The following is a 21,959-nucleotide window of genomic DNA, read 5'->3' as shown; positions in this document are numbered from 1 at the left end:
TGACACCTAGCAAAATAATTCTTTCCTATCCATCTCATTCATTCATATTATACACATTTCTTCAAACTCAATTGTTCATTTCTTCAAACTCAATTGTTCCATTATCACCTTTTCCTGGAGAATAACATTTAACTACCACCAATGCATGAATTTTTACTGTCATGTGCCCTCATAACAATATTGATGAGACCACTTCATACCTGCTTTAATCTTTCGATTCATACTTGTATGAATTGTATGTACACATTGGCAATAAAAATCAGAACATCAAATACAAGCTGGGTGGAAACGATCTAAAAGATGAGCCACACTACTCATTTTGAAAGAAACATTTTGAAAGAACAACATTTCCAAAAAGACATTCAGAGCTGTCAACCTATTTTACATACCATATTTTTCAGAGTATAAGATGCCCTGGAGTATAAGACAAAGCAAGGTTTGGAGAAGAACATTTTTAAAAAAGTTTTTGCACTCTGCAAACCTCCCCAAAGTGGCCCGTTGTTCACGAAAACTGGCCCATTTAAAAAAAAATGTTATGAAGAGCCCTTAGAAGGCTTATAGGGTGCTGGGGTGGGGGGCAAAAACAAGCAAAAAATGGCCTGTTTTTTCGCAAAAACAGGTCTGTTTTTTTTTAAAGAGTATGGATAGCCTTTAGGAAGCTCATAGAGTGTTGCTGGGGACTGGGGCAAAAAACGGGCTGTTTTTTGCTCATTTCTGCCCTCCTCAGTCTCTAGGAGCTCTCTGAAAGCCTTCTAAAAGCTATGCACGGCCATTTTGGTGAAGTGGTGGAGTTTTGGGAGGCAAAAAATGCTGTATTCAGTGTATAAGACAACCCACACTCTTTTTTGAGTTAAAAAGGTGTGTCTTATACTTCGAAAAATACGTTAGTTTTCTCTCTGGTAATGCTATGCTGCTAACTAGGGCATACAAAACCTTTGCCAGACCTATACTTGAATACTGCTCACCTACCTGGAACCCACCCTGCATTTCGGACATTAAAACATTAGAGAGGGTCCAGAGGTATTTTACAAGAAGAGTACTCAATTCCTCTGCTCCTAATAAAATTCCTTATACCACCACGCTTGAAATTTTAGGCCTGGATAACCTTGAACTACGTCGTCTACATTCCGACTTAAGCTTAGTGCACAAGATCATCTGCCATAACGTTCTACCTGTTAACGACTACTTTTGTTAGATATTCACTCTGTCTACCGTGGTTTCCACCAAGATCCTCTGTTCTGGTGGGAACAGAGGTTTAATCCTATTGATTGAGAGGTCTGACAGCTCCCTATAAAAGGGCTGATGTCAGACCAAACAGTTGCTGGATTGTACATACTGTTTACTTGTTAATAAAGAGCTGTTGTTACGATAAGCCTGTGTCTGCCTTCTCAATACCCAATCTAACACTGGCGACAAAGGTGGAATTGGAAGGCAAATAGGCGGGAAAAAGAGCAGTGAAATCCAGCAAGTAGATCCAGCCCGGAGCTCTCGGTGCGGCTTCGAGCGACCATTTTGAGTGGCAAAACTCAAATCTCCCTCTATACGAAAAATGGCCATGCACACCCCGCCAACTCCATATGACCTGGTAGCCGAGCACTGGGAATCGTACATGTTATGATTCGAATGCTTCCTTGAGGCCAACAAGCTCATGGGCGTCCCTGAAAGCCGAAAGAAGAACCTTTTTCTGGGGTACTATGGCTGAGAGGTTTTTGAAACAGCAAAGAACCTGTCGGAGCCAAGACCGCTCTAAGTGGTTCCCTGGGCGGTATTACAACAGACCTTGAAAACCCACTATGCGCTCAAACCATCGAGGCACGTTCGCCGCCATGAGTTCAATATTAGGAACCAGAGAGAGGGTGAATCAATCAATGAATACACGGCAGCACTTCGTAAGGCAGCCGCCTATTGTGAGTTCTGTCACCTGGACAACTTAATATTGGACCGCATAATCTGTGGTGTGCGGGACATTAATCTGCAGAGAAGATTGCTTGTCAGATCAAATCTGTCTCTGCAGATCACACTCGATGAGGCCAGAGCTTCACTGACAGTGAAGAAGATGACAGCTACCACATGCGCGGTAGCTGCACGAATCCGGCACGAAAATTCAACTCACATTTGCCCCCTTGCGCAAGCTGTGGAGGAGACCATGCCCAGTCTACTTGCCATTTCCGAGACGCAACCTGTCAGCGTTGCGAATGAAAGGGGCACATTGCCAAAGTGTGCCGGAGCAAATTCCCTGCCACCACATGGCAGCCTAAACCCACTCCGAGCCGCCAACAGAGGCCCAGCCCAGGGGCCTGGCAGAAACCACAAGGGCACCCAGAAAGAGAAACCAAGGTTACCTATCACACTGTGATAGGACAAGTCCGCACCAGGTGGCCAAAAAGCTGAAGGCCACTGTCCTCATAGAGGACGCTCCCTGTGAGTTGGAGATAGACACTGGATCATCATTAACGATCATGTCGTGGTCGACCCTGAAGCAAGCCATTCCAAGCTTGAAAAAGCAGCACCTCCGCACCCCTGACATCAGCCTGCGAGACTACCAGGGGAACCAAGTCCCCATCGTAGGCCAGGGCACCTTCCGGGTGAGATTCAAGGAATTCTGCGCAAAACTTCCCGTGACCATGGCCAGCGACAACCTGCAGAGCCTCCTGGGGCTTGATTGGTTCCAAGCCCTGGGATTGGAAGTGACCGGAATCAACTCCATGAAGGAAGACGACTCCGAGGCCATCTTTAAGGAGTTCGAGGACATCTTCGATACCGGTTTCGGTAAGTATGTGAGGACACCAATCTCCTTTAGCTTGGACCCCAACATAGCACCAATTAGGCTAAAACCTAATTGGTGCTCTCCGCCCTAAAATTGACAGGGAAATTGACATGCTTGTGAGCCAGGGAATCCTAGAACCAGTCGACCATGCACGCTGGGAGACTCCTATTGTGACCCCGGTCAAGCCTGATGGGTCAGTCCGCATCTGCGCAGACTATAAATGTACAATTAACAATGCGCTACAACAAAGTGCATACCCTGTACCCATTGTACAGCACCTACTACATTCGCTAGGCCCAGGGAAAGTTTTTTGCGAAATTAGACATGGCACAGGCATACCAACAGTTGCCTGTAGATGGTGCTACAGTGGAGGCTCAAAGCATTGTGATGCACGGGGGTGCATTCAAATGCCACCGCCTGCAATTTGGTGTTAGTATCGCCCCTGGACTGTTCCAAAGCATCATGGAACAGCTTTTGCAGGGGATACCAGGAGTCGTCCCCTATTTCAATGACATCATGGTATCGGCTGCAGATGAGGTGCAACTTTTAAAACGAGTAAGAATAGTTTTAGCCAGAATTAGAGAAAAAGGCCTCCGCTCAAAAAAGAAAAATGCAAAATTAATGTACCGAGGGTTGAATTCCTGGGGTACATGATTGATGGCTCTGGGATTCACCTGACATCACAAAAAATAAAAGCAATTCAGGAAGCCCCCACATCCGCACTCAAACCGAGCTGCAGGCGTTCCTTGGGCTCCTTAATTTCTATAGCGTCTTTCTTAAACAACTCTAACAACTTTGAGATGTCTGGACCTCAATGTTCCGAATTGCCTAGCCACAATGCTAGCTGGAGAATTCAGGGAGTTAAAGTCCAGACATCTCAAAGTGACCAAAGATCAGAAACACTGATCTACAGATTAAATGTTTCAGAATTTCTAGGCTACTCACATGTATATTAGTAAATGAAAGACATAATTCACATTCTTCAATGAAGTATTTAGTAACTGTATGGTTATTCCTTTGGTAGTTGCTATTGTTTATCAGATTTGGACTCCTTGCTTCCTGGTGGAAGAATTTTATTCATGGGAGAGATTTTTCTTTCTTCTCAGAGCAACCCTGGGAAAAAAAGTAAAGCTCAGAATGTCAGCAAACTGAAGAATATAATCAGATTCATATCATTTGCATAGACAAAAGTGCTGGCTCAGGAGGTTTTATGAGGCCATTTTCATTGTTCCTGTTGTTGGGAATTGTAATATGTTTTAATATACTTTACTTTGTTGGTTATTACTTGTTGCCTTTAATTATGTACACCACCCTGAATCTCGTGTTGAGTAGGTGGCTGTACAAATTGAGTTAATGCGCAAATAAGATGAAAGTTATAAGATTAGATTGGATTAGCCAGTAGGGTGAAACAGTGCATTTTGTCACCCTGCCACAATTATTTTAGCTTGCTTTGACTTGTCCAGCAAAATCCCTGCAGTGCTCGGCCTGTCACACTGCAATAGTCAATTATTGAGTGCAATCAGTCAAAAATAGTTCGTTCCCCCCCCATTCTGGAGCTTTTCATATGCATTGAATTTCAACAATTGTCATCCAAAGTCAACTATGGCTTAGATGACATCCAGCTGGAAAAGTGATACCCATGGCAACAAGCTTTCGGTCTTTGACTCCTGAAAAATTAGTTTATTGTGCATTGAGATTTCCTTCATGGTTTTTTTTTACAAGAATCCAGGCCAGCTGAGATAGAAGGGAACAATTGTTGCACTGCCAGGGAAAACTTTGGATGTGTGTCTTTTACTTTCAGCAACATATTCTTTTTTCAAATTATTTTCCTCTACTTTCAGCTCAGGCCATCTCCATGTGTGCTAGAGATTTTTTTAGTGCTGCTTTTCTTTATTTCTTTTTCTTTGGTGTTTGTTGTTTCATGTTTGTTCTCTTTTAACCGTGTTCAACTTTTGTAAATCATCCTTTATAATTATATATTGAAAAATGTAGGAAAACGGCAACTGGTCATCTGTAGATAGAGTTGTGTCCATCCAAGATGTGAAAGAATGTGAAGCAATTTCCCAACTTAGCCAAAACTGAGGGCATGTTGACCTCTTTCCCAAAGGTAATGGGGAGAACTGATGTTCCATAGAAATCATTATATTTTTCCCATAAGAGCAGTATTATTGATGACCAGTTATCTCAGTCCACAGCCCATTAAGCACAAGGGTTTTCTGTTCAAAGGACATCTTTGACCAATTGTCTTTCAGGAAATAAATGGAAAATATGTTTTCCAGGTTAAAAAACAATCTGTGTTGTTCAGACATCCAAAATAGTTTTATGGATTGAGCGAAATGTGTTTTCTCAGCTTAATTGGGATTTGATTGAGCTATATAGTACCTAACATCTCTTTCTAATGTAAAATACTATTGTTTGTAAGTAACATGGGGTCATAATTCATAATGTCATCTGTGATAATTTGCAATTGCTTTCAAAGCCTGTGTGCAGATTTTACTTGGCAAACTCTAGCTACGGATCTTGCAAAGAGATGAGTTACACAGCAAAAGGAACAGGAGGGGAGGGAAACCTTCTGTGCACATCGCTGTAATTAAGAATCCAAGCATGTGTGTGGATATACATGTGTAATATTTCCACCACTTCCCTTGTGAGTTTAGCCCTGAATATTGGTGTAGGAGCAGGTCAAAAGTGTCGGATAACATGCCTCCTGCCCTGCCTTTTCTTTTGCCAAAGCTACGCGGCTGAGCACAATGAAAAAAAGGAAAACCCACAGAAGGGCAGCCATCAGGACTGATTAATGTGGTGTTCCATGCTCTCTGAAAGCAGAAGTTTCCTGGGCAACAGGTGACTTGTATTACATTGTTTTGAATTTTTAACATGATGTGCCCAAATGCACCAGCTTAGGGAGACAGGGTAATCTTTTGTGCCGATACTAGCAATGCATTTCTTTTACAGAGCCCTGATAGGATTAGAGGAGGCATTAGAGTAATTAAGGTAGGAGAGACTGCCATTTACTAAATCCCTAAACTCAACCCCTTCACTTCAATAATATTTGGGAATGTTGCAGGTCACAGGCTCGAGTGCTGTAATATATTGCTTTCTTTCTAGCTATACAACGCACAGCCATTTCCATCTGGCGTTGTGTGGGTGCTTGCACTGCAATTGAAATGCAAACGAATGACTGTGGGCAATGTGCCTCAATAGGAGCACCTGCACAATATGACCCATCTGGCAAAACATCTAAGAAAAAATTGCTTGCAAGATATCAAGGTGTGGATCTCGGCACAATTATTTTCCAATGATCTTGACAACAGATTTTTTTTTTTAATGTTCATTTTAAAAAATCAGCCAAGAACCACAAAGTAGGGCAGTGCTAGAGTGGCTAAGTTAAGTTTGCCTCTCTGTTACCATTCAAGTATTTTCAGAATTATCTCTTTTACATTAGACTCTATCCCCGTGATGGCGAACCTATGGTACGTGTGCCAAAGGTGGCACGCAGAATCCTCTCTGTGGGCACATGTACCATCACCAGCTGTTCTTCTGGTTTCTGCCAGCTGGTCTATGTGGGCACTAGAGTGTCGGAAAATGGCCTGAAAATGGCCCGTAAAATGGTAAAAAAACAGGCTTTTCGAACCATCTTTCGAAAAATGCCCTGAAAACAGCCCGAAAACCAGCCAAAACAGGCAAAAAACAGGCATGCATGCACTGGCCAGCCGGTCTTTGGGTTTCTGGTGCTCTGGTACTTCATGTGCACCAACCAGCTGGTCTTCGGGTTTCCGCCGTTCCTATATACGCACATGCACGTCAGTGGTGGGTTGCAGGCAGTATGCCCCGGTACAGGCATACAGGAGCCTGCCCAGAGCACCGGATACCTGTTTCAAGTCTTGAATGGATTTAAGTTCACCCTCTGTATTTAATAGTTCAGCATATCTAACTGTTTGTTCCTTTTTGTGTATTATTGAATAGGAAAAAGTTTCAATGGTTGATATCCAGACTGGAATTTTTAAATAATGTAACCTCTTAACCTTCTCCCAGTTTAATAACAAAGCCTCTCTTATATAATGTCTTCTAAAGTAACTATGTGCTTTGGTTCCCTTGTACCATAAAAATGCATGCCATCCCAACAGCAAGTTGTGACTCTCTAAATTCAAAAGCCTAACAATTCTTAATATTATCCATTCCTTCACCCACATCAGACTTGTTGCCTGATAATATAGCTCCCAGTCGGGTAAGCCCATCCCTCCTCTTGTTTTAGCATCTTGCAACACTTTAAGTTTTATTCTTGCTTTTCCCCCCTGCCATATAAATTTCAGCACCATTTTATTTAGATCTTCAAAATAGTCTTTCCCCAACCTAATTGGGATTGTCTGGAAAAAGTATAAGATTCTAGGTAAAATGTTCATTTTAATTGTTGAGATTCTTCCAATCATTGATAATTGTAGATTTTCCCATTTCATCAAGTCCGTTGCAATTTGTTGCTTCAATCTAAGATAGTTATCTTCTTTGAGAGTACTACATCTAGCTGTTAAAAAAATCCCCAAGTATTTGACCTTGTTCATAACTTGCATCTCCAAGATTTCTGCCAATTCTTCTTTTTGTTTTGATGGTATGTTCTTTGTCAAGATCTTTGTTTTATCTTTATTTATTTTCAAGCCTGCTACTTTTCCATACTCAATTCTTTCTATCAATTTAGGTGCAGATTCAAGTGGCTCCTCGAGAATGAAAACTAAATCATCTGCAAATGCTTGCAACTTATATTCTCCTTTTTTAATTGTCATTCCCTTTATTTCTTCCTCTTCTCTGATCCTTTTATTTAAAACTTCTAACGTTAAGACAAAAAGTAACTGTAATAATGGGCAGCCTTGTCTCGTACCTCTCTTTATTTCAATAGGATCTGTCAATTCTCCATTTATCATTATCTTAGCTGTTTGCTTATGATATACCATTTATTTGTATAGCTTGAATAAAATTCTTACCAAAGTTCATTTGTTCCATTTGTTGTATCATGAATCGCCAGTTCACATTATCAAAAGCCTTTTGCGCATCAAGAAACATTAAGGCCGTTTGCTTTTCAGAATGAACCTCATAGTATTCCAAGGTATCCAAAATTATCCTTATGTTATCCTTAATTTGTCTCTTTGGTAAAAAACCATTTTGATCCGGGTGGATAAACCCATTTAGATTTTTTTTAAGTCTCTCTGCCAGTATAGATGCAAGTAACTTATACTCTGAGTTTAGCAAGGAGATTGGTCTATAGTTCTTAATTTGCATAAGGTCTGCCTCCTCTTTAGGTAGCAATGTGATATATGCTTCTAACCATGAGTTAGGTATTTTACTTTCAACCATTACTTGTTTTGTGACTCTTAACATTTGTTGTACTAGGTTTTTATGACTGTTAATTTCATATTAATGAAATTAAATAAATATGTTTAAGATAGTTTACAGGGGAACCTGATTAAAGAACCAACATGACTGGTTTGACTCAATGATGCTTCAGTAGCTTTAATATGTATTGCCTGGCTGAAGAAGACAATGTGAAATTAAGTTTTCGATTACTTTGTTTACAAAGGACAATTACAGTATATAATTCAGGGATATATAATTTCTGTCCCATATGCCACATGTATATCATGCCCAGCAGGGGTGGGTTCCAGCAGTCGCTATTGCCATAACCCTGCCACACGAGCACTTTATGTGTGCTGCGTGCACATGCACAGTGCAATAAAAAGTGCTCTGTGCATGCGCAAAAGCAAAAAACAAGATGGCAATGCCTATGGCACCCCCCGGAGGACCAGTTCGGGGGTGTGGCAGGCCTGGATCAGTGCCTGTTCCAGTGAGTCAGGCCACCAAACCACTACCGGTTCAGCCAAACTGGTCCAAACCAGTAGGAACCCACTACTGATGCCTAGCCTGGGTGCTGTTCATATGTAATTTGCAATGTGACAGGGAGGGGAAACTATTACATAACTTTTTAAATTTAATTTCATTTTAATTTCATTTAATCCTAAATTAAATTTAGTTGAGCCCTGGTCTAACTCACTCCTCTGTACTGATTTCATCCAAATTCTTGATTGTCAGCCATAGCAGCATATTCTTTACTGCAATCAAATTCTCCAGACTTTTTCTTCTACTCATTGCATAAGATTTTATGAAATTGTGTTACTTTTTCTAACTAAAAATAGTGATGTTCTTTGTCATTGTTTGTAAACATCTCTGTTTGATTGGGAACTCCCTAAGAATCAAACTTTTGTTTAGATTCCTTTTTTTTCTCATTGGTGTTCACTGGCCTCTTAAAGTCTACCCATAGATCCCAAAGGGATCCATAGAGAAATCTGTGCTCATGCTGGCTGGGGAATTCTGGGAGTTGAAGTCCACAAGTCTTAAAGTTCCCAAGTTTGGACACCCCTGCTCTAGAGGAAGAAATGGTATGGGTCACTGTGTACTTCCTAATCTTCTTGCTTCTTTGGGTTATATCTGTCCACGGCCTTCATTACCTCTCTGGAAGAAAAATTATCCAGTTGTTGGATGTTCTCTTTACTTTTCTGCCCTCCTGGAGAACTTCACTCGCTTTGCCTTGAATTTTCTAATTTTCTTTAATGTACATCAGCATTGCCTTTCACTCATCAAACTCTTCAGAAATCAGCTTGTTCTTGGAACAAATGTAGACTGAATTTTCTTCAGGCAAGAAGATTAATGTTGCTTTGCTTGCTATTCATGTTGCTTGGAGGCTTTCCTGGCTAAGTTCTTCATGAAGAGTTGAGGTGGTGCAGTGGTTAGAGCGCAGTACTGCAGGCTACTTCTGCTGACTACCACCTGTCTACAATTTGGCAGTTCAAATCTCACCAGGCTCAAGGTTGACTCAGCCTTCCACCCTTCCGAGGTGGGTAAAATGAGTACCCAGCTTGTTGGGGGCAATATGCTGACTCTGTAAACTGCTTAGAGAGGGCTGTGAAAGCACTGTGAAGCGGTATATAAGTCTGAGTGCTATTGCTATAAATGTTCCCTATTGAGTTGTCTTTGTTACACGCTCCCAAAAGCAGCCTGTCCTTGAACTGAAAGGAGAGGTTGTAGAAGAAAAAGAAAGGAGCAAAAAACTAACAACAAAAAGTCCCCTCTTTGGCTCCTTTGCCAAGTTACCACTTGTTCACCTTGTTGGCTTTGTATCTGCAATCAGGATTCCTATACCCGATTGCTAGGATCAGCAAGGCCAACGCTCCAATCACACTCAATGGGCAATTCAATCCAGGAAGTCAATTGACAGCAAACAATCGGTGATATCCCCCCCCTCTATTATTGGTTTCACACTCTACTTGTCTCTTGTTTCTCTGCTGCTTTTTCCAACTCCATTGACAAATTGCTGTTTGCTCATCTTGTATGTTAGCGCAGTGATCATCTTTTGAGAAACTAATAGTTTACCACATTCCAAGAGGTGCTGATCTCTCCAGCTGATCTTTGCTTTTTCTTCTGAGATGGTGGGTATATTTCCAAACAAAGTACTAAGCTATGACCATCATCCATTTTTATTTAAGTTTTAGATCTAACAGGTGGTCTAAAAAGTTAGTGTTGCCGATTTGTCCTTTGTTTCTCCCTCCCTCCCTCCCTCCCTCCCTCCCTCTCTCTCTCTCTCTCTCTCTCTCTCTCTCTCTCTGTGTGTGTGTGTGTGTGTGTGTGTTTGTAGGGGAAGTGATTTTTTCCCCTGGATAAAGATAATTTTTTCTACCATAGGCTAGCTATATAAAGACATATCTAGTTGATTAATGACTTCCCTTGCTTCATAATTCCCCTACTTCTCATACCATTCTGCTCTTGTTCTACTCAAGTTCAGGGACATCCATGGTGCCATTTATTAATAAGTGGTGGCTCAGTGGCTAAGACTCTGAGCTTGTCGATCAGAAAGGTCGGCAGTTCGGCGGTTCGAATCCCCAGTGCTGCGTAACGGAGTGAGCTTCATCACTTGTCCCAGCTTCTGCCAACCTAGCAGTTTGAACGCACGTAAAAATGCAAGTAGAAAAATAAGGACCACTTTGATAAGAAGGTAACTGTCAGGCCTGCAGTTATAAGGCGTTTTGTGTGCCTTTGTCATTTAGTCATGCCAGCCACATGACCACAGAGACGTCTTTGGACAGCGCTGGCTCTTCGGTTTTGAAACAGAGATGAGCACTGCCCCCTAGAGTCAGGAACGACTAGCCTTAAGAGAAATTCAGGTCATATTAGCCTATAGGGCCAAGGTTGCTTGTTATAAAGTTGCAATTGCTTTGTCCTTTACACAGTTTTCTAAAACTATTCTAGGCAGATCACAGCAAAGAAGGAATTAAAATTGGTGCCAAATAGGGAACTTATTTCCAATAGAAATAGGAACATCAAAAGAGGATTTTTAACAGGAGTGCAAGAAAGGACAAATGAACTCCATTACCTTCTTCCCTTACATTGCAGTCTGGTATTTTATAGTATAACATTACTTTGGATGCATGCCAGATTGATATGTAATTACCTTCTCTAGAAAACCACACTACAACTTTAACTGAAGGCTTAATATACTGGATAATGAAGTCAGCTGTATCTGCAAATGCCTATCACTAGTTGAAATCTACAGCTATGTGTTATTTAAAAGAACTTGACTTCATCACTGATTCTTAGTTCCATCTGCCTTCTACTACTGTAGTTCTGAAGTTAGACTATCATCTAGTTCCCATATTTCATCAATTTACCAGTTGCTGAAGTACAAAAGAATACTCCCAAAGAAAGAGGGAATGTCTGATTTTAGCAGTTCTCCAAGTTCTGTAAAGTCAGTTCTCCATGGGAATAGCAATCCACACAACAGAAGAAAGGGAAATTATTAATAACAACCTATACAAAAGCATGCCCCTACGCAGATTCTATTTATTTATTTATTTAGCATATGGCATCTACAGAAGTCATGCAACTACTGATATACAACACTGATAAAACACATTATGCATACAAACACAAATATGAGCTTAAGTACATGTGTGTGTGTGTGTGTGTGTATTTGTGTTGTATTTGTGCTGATAAATAAATAAAGGGAGACTAGTATAGATCTATTTCAAGCTATTTAGCGTGGATGGTCTTCTGTAATGAGCCAAAGGACAGAAAGGGGGAGTGGCATACCAGGGGTTGTAACACAAATATATACCTATTTCCCTGGCTCAGCTGATAAGGAGGAGAGCCTTTGGCTTAGTGGCTAAGACATCTGCCTAATGTGTAATACAGCCCAGGTTCAAATCCCAGTAAGTGTATGGCTAGCTGATGAGAGCTAAATAGCTTGAAATAGATCTATACTAGTCTCCCTTTGTTTATTTATCAGCACAAATACAACGTATGTATGTATGTATGTATGTATGTATGTATGTATGTATGTATGTATATGCTGGTTTTGTTGTATTCGGGTCTTTTCCCGTGTAAGATTGAGATTGTCTTTGCAACGTTTCGGCAAGATCTTGCCGAAACGTTGCAAAGACAATCTCAATCTTACACGGGAAAAGATCCGAATACAACAAAACCAGCATACCTACACCCGTGAAAATCTACGAATACACACACACACACACACACACACATATATACATATACATATACATATACATATACATATACATACACATACACATACACATACACATACACATACATACATACATATATATGTTGTATATATATTTGTATGTGTATAATATATGTGTTGTATATATATTTGTATGTGTATATATATATATATATATATATATATATATATATATATATATATATATGCATACACATATATATATATATATACACACATATATATATATATATAATATATATGTGTGTATACATGTGATATTATATTATGTTATGTTATGTTATGTTATGTTATATTATTACGTATTATATTATTACTTATTATTACATATTATTATATACACACACATACGTGTGTGTGTCTATAGAACCATTGTCAGCCTCGGCTTCGCTATTTGCTTTCGACTGCCATTGAAATGGGGAGGGGGGGCTTGGTATTTGGGAGGGGAAGTTTTAGTACAGGAGAGATTGTAAAAAGGGAGTTTTGATCTCACTGTCTACTGAGCATGCTGGAGACTAGTGCTTGGTGTTGGTCAAGGCCAACCATCCTGCATACCAACCTGATGATGCTCCTTGAAGATGAAACTCACATGGCACCTGAGGGATTTGCAGATTGGACAGTGGGATGAGGTTTACCAGGGGGAGGGGGCTGGTCACATATTGATATGTATGATTTCGCACACTTTTGCCTCAGATCTTGCTTTGCTTAGCTGCTATCTTTTCATAACCAGTAAAAGTACTCTTAATTCTGCAAAATGGAGTTAAGTGGTTTCTTTCTTGGTTGCTGAGGGAGGCCGGCTTGACAACCATATTATGGTGATTTAGCATATATTGAAATTATGTGTGTGTGTATCAGACACAATACAATGCAATATAATACAATGCAATGCAATGCAATGCAATGCAATACAATACAATACAGTACAGTACAATACAATACAATACAATACAATAGTAGAGTTGGAAGGACCTTGGAGGTCTTCTAGTCCAACCCCCTGCTTAGGCAGGAAACCCTATATCATTTCAGACAGATGGCTATCCAACATCTTCTTAAAGACTTCCAGTGTTGGAGCATTTACAACTTCTGGAGGCAAGCTGTTCCACTGATTAATTGTTATAACTGTCAGGAAGTTTCTCCTCAGTTCTAAGTTGCTTCTCTCCTTGATTAGTTTCCACCCATTGCTTCTTGTTCTACCCTCAGGTGCCTTACACACACACACACTCACCATAATATGGCACCATAGACTCACAATAAGATAAATGTTATAATTCGATATCTAAGGAAGCTAACCATCTAATTGTTTCTGGTGTGGCTGTGCTGCCTTGAAATTTCCTAAGGGAATAGTTAGATCAGGGCAATGAGAGGACAGACTCCAGTCATGAAGGCAACAACAGCTCTTTATTAGTAGTCAAGTATGTACAATCCAGCAACTGTGAGGTCTGACAGCTCCCCTTTGATAGGGAGCTGTCAGGCCTCTCAACCAATCAGATTTACCCAGGCTTCCCACCTAAATGGAGGACTGGAGTGGAAATCTCTATAACTATTTACATATCTAACACTCCTCCCCTCTAAGTCGGAGTGTTCCTATTGGTTACGTAGTCTTTGAGATAGGCGGGTCTTTGCCTGACTCGCTCAGACCTGCGCAGTTCATTTTGAACCGGTTCGTGGAGCAGGTCAGAGGGACCTCTGTGCTCCTCTGCTCCAGGCGATGGAAGTTGCTGGAACTTACCCCTAGCCGCGGCTGGAGTCCTTGGAGCTTGTTCACTTGGGGCTCGTTGTGGGCTAGCGACAAAGTCCGGTATGTTTACCAATAATCGAGTAATAATTGAGTCCTTCGCCGAAAGGCGGGAAACGTCTGTAGAGGAGACCGGTCCAGAGTCCAAACAGTCTATGAGGAGGACCGGGGTCTCCGGAGTGGGGTCTGCAAGCAGTTCAGGCAGGGGGTAGCGGCTGAGTGTGTTGGCGTGACCGAGCATGGAGCCGGGGCGATGAACGAGTTTGTACGAATAGGCAGCCAGGAAAACAGTCCACCTGGTTATGCATGGTTATAGGGACACCGGCGTGGGTCGGTCCCCAGCCAGCAGCCCCAGCAGTGGCTTGTGATCGGTCACAAGTTCGAAGTCTCACCCGTAGAGGTACTCATGGAACCTCTTGACTCCCGGTATAGCAGCCAAGGCTTCCCTGTCCAATTGGCTGTAGTTTCTTTCAGCAGGAGACAAGGTTCGCGAGTAGAAGGTGATGGGGGCTTTGGTTCCATTCGGCATCCTGTGGCTGAGGACCGCGCCGACGCCGAACGGTGAGGCGTCGCAAGTTAGGACCAGCGGCAGCGTTTGGCTGTACTGGACCAGCAGGGAGTCTGTTGTCAGGAGGCGCTTGACAGCGGCGAAAGCGGTGGCCTCTGCTCGTCCCCAGGTCCACTTGGCATTTTTGGCTAGCAACCGGTGTAGAGGTTTAGCAACTGTCGCTTTCTGTCTGAGAAAGACGCTGTAGAAATTAAAGAGCCCGAGGAAAGCTTGCAACTCGGTCTGATTGCTTTTATTTTTGGGGATGTCGGATGGATCCCAGAACCATCAATCATGTACCCCAGGAACTCTACCCTGGGCACATTAATTTGGCATTTTTCTTTCTTGAGGCGGAGACCCTTTTCGCGAATTCTTGTCAAAACAGCCCTAACGCATTTTAAAAGTTGCACCTCATTTGCAGCCGATACCAATATGTCATCAAAATAGGGGACGACTCCTGGTATCCCCTGCAAATGTCGTTCCATGACGCTTTGGAACAGTCCAGGGGCGATACTAACACCGAATTGTAGGTGGTTGCATTTGAATGCACCCCTATGCGTCACAATGGTCTGGGCCTCCTCCATGGCGCCATCTACAGGCAACTGTTGGTATGCCTGCGCCATATCTAATTTCGCAAAAAAATTTCCTGGCCTTAGCGAATGTAGTAAGTGCTGCACAACGGGACAGGGTAGGCGCTCTGTTGTAGCGCGACATTAATTGTACATTTATAGTCCGCGCAGATGTGGACTGACCCATCCAGCTTGACCGGGGTCACTATCGGGGTCACCCAGCGAGCATGGTCGACTGGTTCTAGGATCCCCTGGTTCACCAGCTTGTCAATTTCCTTGTCAATTTTGGGTCGGAGGGCGAAAGGTACCCTCCTGGGCTTGAGCCTGATCGGCGCTACGTTGGGGTCCAAATTAAATGAGATTGGTGTCCCCACATACTTACCGAGACCGGAGCTGAAGACGTCCTCGAACTCCTTAAAAACTGCCTCGGCAGCGCTGTTGTCCTGGACCGCGTTGATGCCGGTGACAGCCAGGCCTAAAGCCTCGAACCAGTCGAGCCCCAGGAGGCTTTGCAGGGTTGCGCTCGCCACTGTGACGGGTAGCTGGGCTGTGATGGTCTTGAATTGGACCTTGAAGGTGCCCTGGCCGACGATGGGGACTTGGTTCCCCTGGCATGATGTCTGGTTTCCGTAGTTGGTGTTTTTTGAGGCTAGGAATAGCCGTTTTGAGCGTTGACCAGGAAATGATTGTGAGTGATGATCCTGTGTCAATCTCTAGCTCGAGCGTCCTCAATGAGGACTGTGAGCTTCAGCTTTTTGGGCCACCTTGTGCGGACCCGATCTATCGTGGTGAGATAGGTTCTGAGTGGTTCTCTCTGGGAATACTCTCTCTGGGAATACTCTCTCTGGGCTGACTCCCTTGGTTCTCTCTCTGGGCGCCCTTTCTGGTTGTGCCAAGCCCCTGAGGTGGGCCTCTGTTGGCGTGTTTGTGGCTGCCAAGTGGTGGCAGGCCCGTAACTGCGGCACGCTTTTGCGATGTGCCCTTTTCTCTCGCAATTTCGGCAAATTGCGTCCCAGAATTTACAAGTAGACCAGGGATGGCTCCCTCCGCAGCTTGCGCAGGGCGGCAAGCTGGGGTTGAAATTTCGCGCCGGTTTCGTGTGGCTGCTGCGCATGCAGTAGCTGTCATCACACTCGCTGTCATCAGTTTCCTGGTCTGCGGCCTCATGGTGAACTCTCGCTTGCTTAGTGGCGGTCTGGGGCGCGTAGTGTTGGCACTGTAGCGTCTCTGTAGACCGGTCAGCAGATTCAGATGCTCTTGCTTCATCAAGGGCGATTTGCAGGGTTAGGTTAGTTCGAGCCAGCAGGCGTTTCTGTAATGGAATGTCTCTTACCCCGCATATTAAACGATCTAAGATGCGCGTAGTGTGTTAGCAAAGTCTGTTGCAAGGCCGTCCAGGTTATGGCCTGAATCAGGGTTGGCTCTGACAGGTCCTTAGCCGTTTCAAAAACTTCTCTGCCGCAGTATTCCAGGAACATATTCTTCTTTTGGGAGTCTGGCACCCCCATAAGATTGTTGGCTTCCAGGAAACACTCGAATCTTAACATGTATGACTCCCAATGCTCGTTTATGGGGTCGAACGGAGTTGGCGGAGCGTGCATAGCCATTTTGTTCTGCGTTTTGAATTTGCCGCCTTAAAATGGCTGCTCAAAGCCGCGCCGAATGCTCCGGGCTGGATTACTTGCTGGATTGTCTCGTTGTTCTTCTTTGTCCTATCTTCCTCTCGATCCCACCTTCGTCGCCAGTGTTAGATCAGGGCAATGAGAGGACAGACTCCAGACATGAAGGCAACAACAGCTCTTTATTAGCAGACAAGTATGTACAATCCAGCAACTGTGAGGTCTGACAGCTCCCCTTTTTTAGGGAGCTGTCAGGCCTCTCAACCAATCAGATTTACCCAGGCTTCCCGCCTAAATGGAGGACTGGAGTGGAAACCTCTATAACTATTTACAATATCTAACAGGAATATTCTCAGATTATGTGTATTACTATTTGTTCTGATGTACTGCAGTCACGTTGTAGCCCACTTAAAGAGCTTTGCCATAATTCTGATATGGCCTATCCTGATTCTATTCAGGTGGCTCTATATTTTTCAGGGCAACTGCATTCCTGGAAATGGTTTTTTTTGGGGGGGGGGGATCTGCATGATATGCTTGGTTATTAAAGCTCACCCATTTTAATCAGAATTTTTCATCTGGATCATAAATTGTGGTATGTTGTCTCAATTGGTTTCCGAGACTTAAGCTTGGTAAGAGGTAGAAAGTCTAATATTTTATGTATTGGTATAGGTCTCTAGGAGTTGATGGCTTTATCTTAGTCCACTCTTGAACTATTGGTTGTTGTCACCTGAGATAAGAAGGGGAGAGGGGGCAATCTTAGAAAGAACATGAAATCATGAGAATGGTGTGGAAAGTTTCAATTTTTGTGAAAAATTGAAGATGTTTTCCAAATGTAAGGAATCAGTCAAGGATTCCAAGATATCTGGGGTGGCAGTTGCATTTCATCCCCTTTCCAAAAAAACAAAACAAAACATTTGACTTTTTATTTGCTGTGCGATTGTTTAGATGGAAGGCGTATACTTCTGTTTTATTTGGATTTGGACATAGTCATAACTATAAAGGCAGTAATTAGATTCAGATTACTTCACTTGGCTCTGGTATGGATAAAAAGAGGTAGATATAATTGAAGGAAGTTTCTGCATCTGGGAATTAAAGAGTTTGTTTTGCTAACTTCAAGATTTGCATTCAGTCAGTAGGGTTTACAAAATATTATTCTCTTTTGAAAAGCAGATTTCTCCATTAATGCAGCTTTCTCTCAAATATCTTTTGCCATTTAATATTATGTTGGTGTAAAGAGTGAAGAAACTATTTTAAGAGACACAATTCTAAGAGTGCTTTCAAAACATATCTTTTAGAAATTCAAGTGAGCATATTGATTTGGTGACCTTTGGATGTATTAGAAATGGCTTCCTATGGATTATTTTAGTAGGTAGCTGCATGGAATAGTGCGGCTGCCGGAGCCTTAGACCGGGTTGCGCCTTTGCGGCCTCTCCGATGGCAACGATCGACCCGGGCTCCCTGGTTTAACGGGGAGCTAAGGGCGATGAAACGCCACAGGAGACGCCTAGAGAGCAAGTGGAGATCCTCCTGCTCCGAATCTGACCGAACACAGGTAAGAGCCTACTTAAGGACCTACCTTGTGGCAATAAGGGTGGCCAAACGTCGATATTGTGCCACCCTTATAGCGTCCGCAGAGAACCGCCCTGCCACCCTGTTTCGGGTGACCCGCTCCCTTCTGTCACAGGGGCAGCGGGATCCCCCATTGCAGGGCAGGGCAGAGGAATTTGGGGAATACCTGCAGGATAAAATCGATCAGATCCAGAGGGGATGGACCCCCTTCAGTGCTCCAGGGGGGGGCGTCCAAGGCAAGTCTTGAGAGACCACGCTGGGAGGAGTTTGACCCTGTTGTCACCGAAGATTTGGACAGGTTGCGTGGGCGACTGCGAGCCACCACATGTTTACTGGACCCGTGTCCCTCCTGGCTTGTACTGGCTTCCTGGGAGGGTTCACGAGGCTGGCTACTGGGACTGGTGAACGCTTCGTTGAGTGAGGGCCTTTTACCAGCCACCTTGAAAGAGGCGGTGGTGAGACCCCTGCTCAAGAAGCCTTCTCTGGACCCAAAGGAGCTAGCAAATTATCGTCCTGTCTCCAACCTTCCTTTTTTAGCGAAGGTTGTTGAGAGTGTGGTGGCTCAGCAGTTCCCGCATCACCTGGAGGAATCTGATTATCTAGACCCACGCCAGTCCGGCTTCCGACCCGGCCACAGCACGGAGACGGCCTTGGTCACGTTGGTGGATGATCTCTGGAGGGCAAAGGATAGGGGTTGCTCCTCTATCCTTGTCCTATTAGGCCTCTCGGCGGCTTTCGATACCATCGACCATGGTATCCTATTGCGCCGTCTGGAGGGGTTAGGGGTCGGAGGCACCATGTTGCGGTGGTTCCGCTCCTACCTCTCTGGCCGGATGCAATGCGTGTTGGCAGGGGAGCAGAGGTCGACCCCGAGGCCCCTTACTTGTGGGGTCCCACAGGGGTCGGTCCTCTCGCCTCTCCTGTTCAACACATATATGAAGCCGCTGGGCGAGATCATCCGTGGTTTTGGGGTGGGATACCATCTGTACGCTGACGACACACAGCTGTACATTTCCACCCCAAACCACCCCAACGAGGCCGTCAAAGTGGTGTCCCGGTGTCTGGAAGCCGTACGGTCTGGATGGGGGACAACAGGCTCAAGCTCAACCCCTCCAAGACAGAGTGGCTGTGGCTCCCGGCTTCCCAATTCAACCAGTACATTCCATCTCTGGCCATCGGGGACGAGCAATTAGCCCCGGTGGAACGGGCGCGCAATTTGGGCGTCCTCCTAGATGCTCGGCTGGCTATGGATGACCATGTGGCAGCCGTGGCGAGGGGGGCGTTCCACCAGGTTCGCCTGGTGCGCCAATTGCGACCCCTTTTGGACCGGGAGGCCCTGCGCACAGTCACTCACGCGCTGGTGACGTCTCGCCTGGACTACTGCAATGCTCTCTACATGAGGCTCCCCTTGAGGTGCGCCCGGAGACTGCAGTTGGTCCAGAATGCAGCCGCGCGGGTAATTATGGGGAGAACGAGGTTCTCCCATATAACACCTCTCCTGCGCGAGCTGCACTGGCTTCCTGTGGCCTACCGGGTGCGCTTCAAGGTGTTAGTCACCATCTTTAAAGCGCTCCATGGCACAGGGCCTAGTTACCTGCGGGATCGCGTCCTGCCCCACACATCCCTGCGACCTATTCGCTCGCACAGAGAGGGACTCCTCCGGGTGCCGTCCTCCAGAGAGTGTCAGAGGGCGGCGCCCAGGAGTAGGGCCTTCTCTGTGACGGGCCCTACCCTTTGGAATGACCTCCCCCCAGACATTAGGACAACAATTGACCTCCGCTCCTTCCGTATGAAACTGAAGACCCACCTGTTCTGACTAGCCAGCCTGGCTTAAATTTAGAGCTTCTCCACCTCTTGGGCATTTTTAATTGTTAATTTTAATTTTTAAATTTTAACTGCCATTGGGGTTTTAATTGTCTCAAAGTACTGTAATTTATTTATTTATTTTCTACCTCCTCCATATTATATTGCTGTGATTGTTGCTATTGTACATCACCCCGAGTCCCTGGGGGGAGAGGGGGCGACTAAGAAGTCAAATTAAATAAATAAATAAATAAATAAATAAATAAATAAATAAATAAATAAATAAATAAATAAATAAATATATTTTCCAATTATACTATTTACTACAAGGCTGTCGTAAATATTTTCTCCAAATCCATCTGCATTTTGGATTCAATTTAAGCCGTTTGGGAATCATTATGGTCAATACAAACAAATAGGAAGTCCCAAAGCATTGGAGGATACAACCTATGAGGCAAAGTGGAAAGTTTAGTTTAGTTTACTTTATTGTCATTGCACCTCGTATGGAATTCTCTATATCTAATGCTGGAGCACCTAGAAAGCAACAAAACGTTCAAGACATGATAGATATGTAAACGTATTATAGCAATATGGTTTTGAAGGGCTTCCTGTAGATGACTCCAAATGATGACTCTGACAAGAATGGCAGAGATATATATTGTGATCAAGAATGGTGGTGGCTCAGTGGCTAGAATGCAGTATTGCAGACTGACTCTCCAACTGCCAAGAGTTCAATCCTGACCAGCTCAATGTTGACTCAGCCTTCCATCCTTCCAATGTTGGTAAAATGAGGACCGAGGTTGTTGGGGGCAATATGCTGACTCGGTAAATCTCTTAGAGAATGCTGTAAAGCATTATGAAGAGGTATATAAGCCTATGTGCTATTGCAATCTAGCAATAAGAAAAGTCACAGGAAGATGATTGTTTCTTCGGTTAATTGATAACTAGACTTTCTTCAAGGAACTCAAGGTGGTATACATTGCATTCTGTCCTTTTATTCTTTCTCAGAACAATCCTGTGGAGTATCATAGGCTGAGATAACATGACTTGTCCAAAGTATATTTTGGCTTTCTTCAATCCTAATCCCACAGATTAACTACTACAGGATCCTAGCCCAATCCACTATTTCTTCTCATAGCACTTCCAGCAGCAGGCTAAGTCTCTTTCTGAGAACATCGTTAGTGAGTTGGGTCTGTGGTCCAGACATAGGCGCGGTGATATGACAGATAGGCAGCCAAACTATTCATTAGAACAGAAGTGGCACTAGTATGGCACATTCACTATGTCCCTAGTAGAGACAATAGCTCAGGTTGTCACAAGATCTGCATTGTCAGCTTTGCCCTCGATTTTGGTTCTTGCAATTATTTTACAACAATCTCATTCCATCATATGGAATGTGATCACACCAATATATTTCTGGCCCTCCGTCTGTTTGCCAGATTCTAGAACCATTGTAAATCTGAATTCTGGGATCTATAAAACAGGAGACAGAGATTTAGCCTAATTATGGAAGAGCTAGTCAGATTGGAGCATATCATTATGGCAAAATCTGGCGGCCTGGATGTAAGCACTATAATGTAATAAGCAAGAAAGCAGCAGTGTTTTGGGGTAAACAACAGTGATAGCAGAAGAATCAAAATCCCTGACTGGCTGACAGACAATCTCCTAACCCACCAGAAAAAAGTGACATGGAGAATCTAGAAATGAAAATTCATTAATATTCTAGAGTACCAGGGATAAGCCACCATCAATAAAAGCATTTTATTT

This window comes from Natrix helvetica (genome assembly GCF_964273705.1).
Source record: "Natrix helvetica genome assembly, chromosome: 2".
In the NCBI taxonomy this organism is placed as follows: domain Eukaryota; kingdom Metazoa; phylum Chordata; class Lepidosauria; order Squamata; family Natricidae; genus Natrix; species Natrix helvetica.
This window is presented reverse-complemented; position numbering follows the sequence as displayed.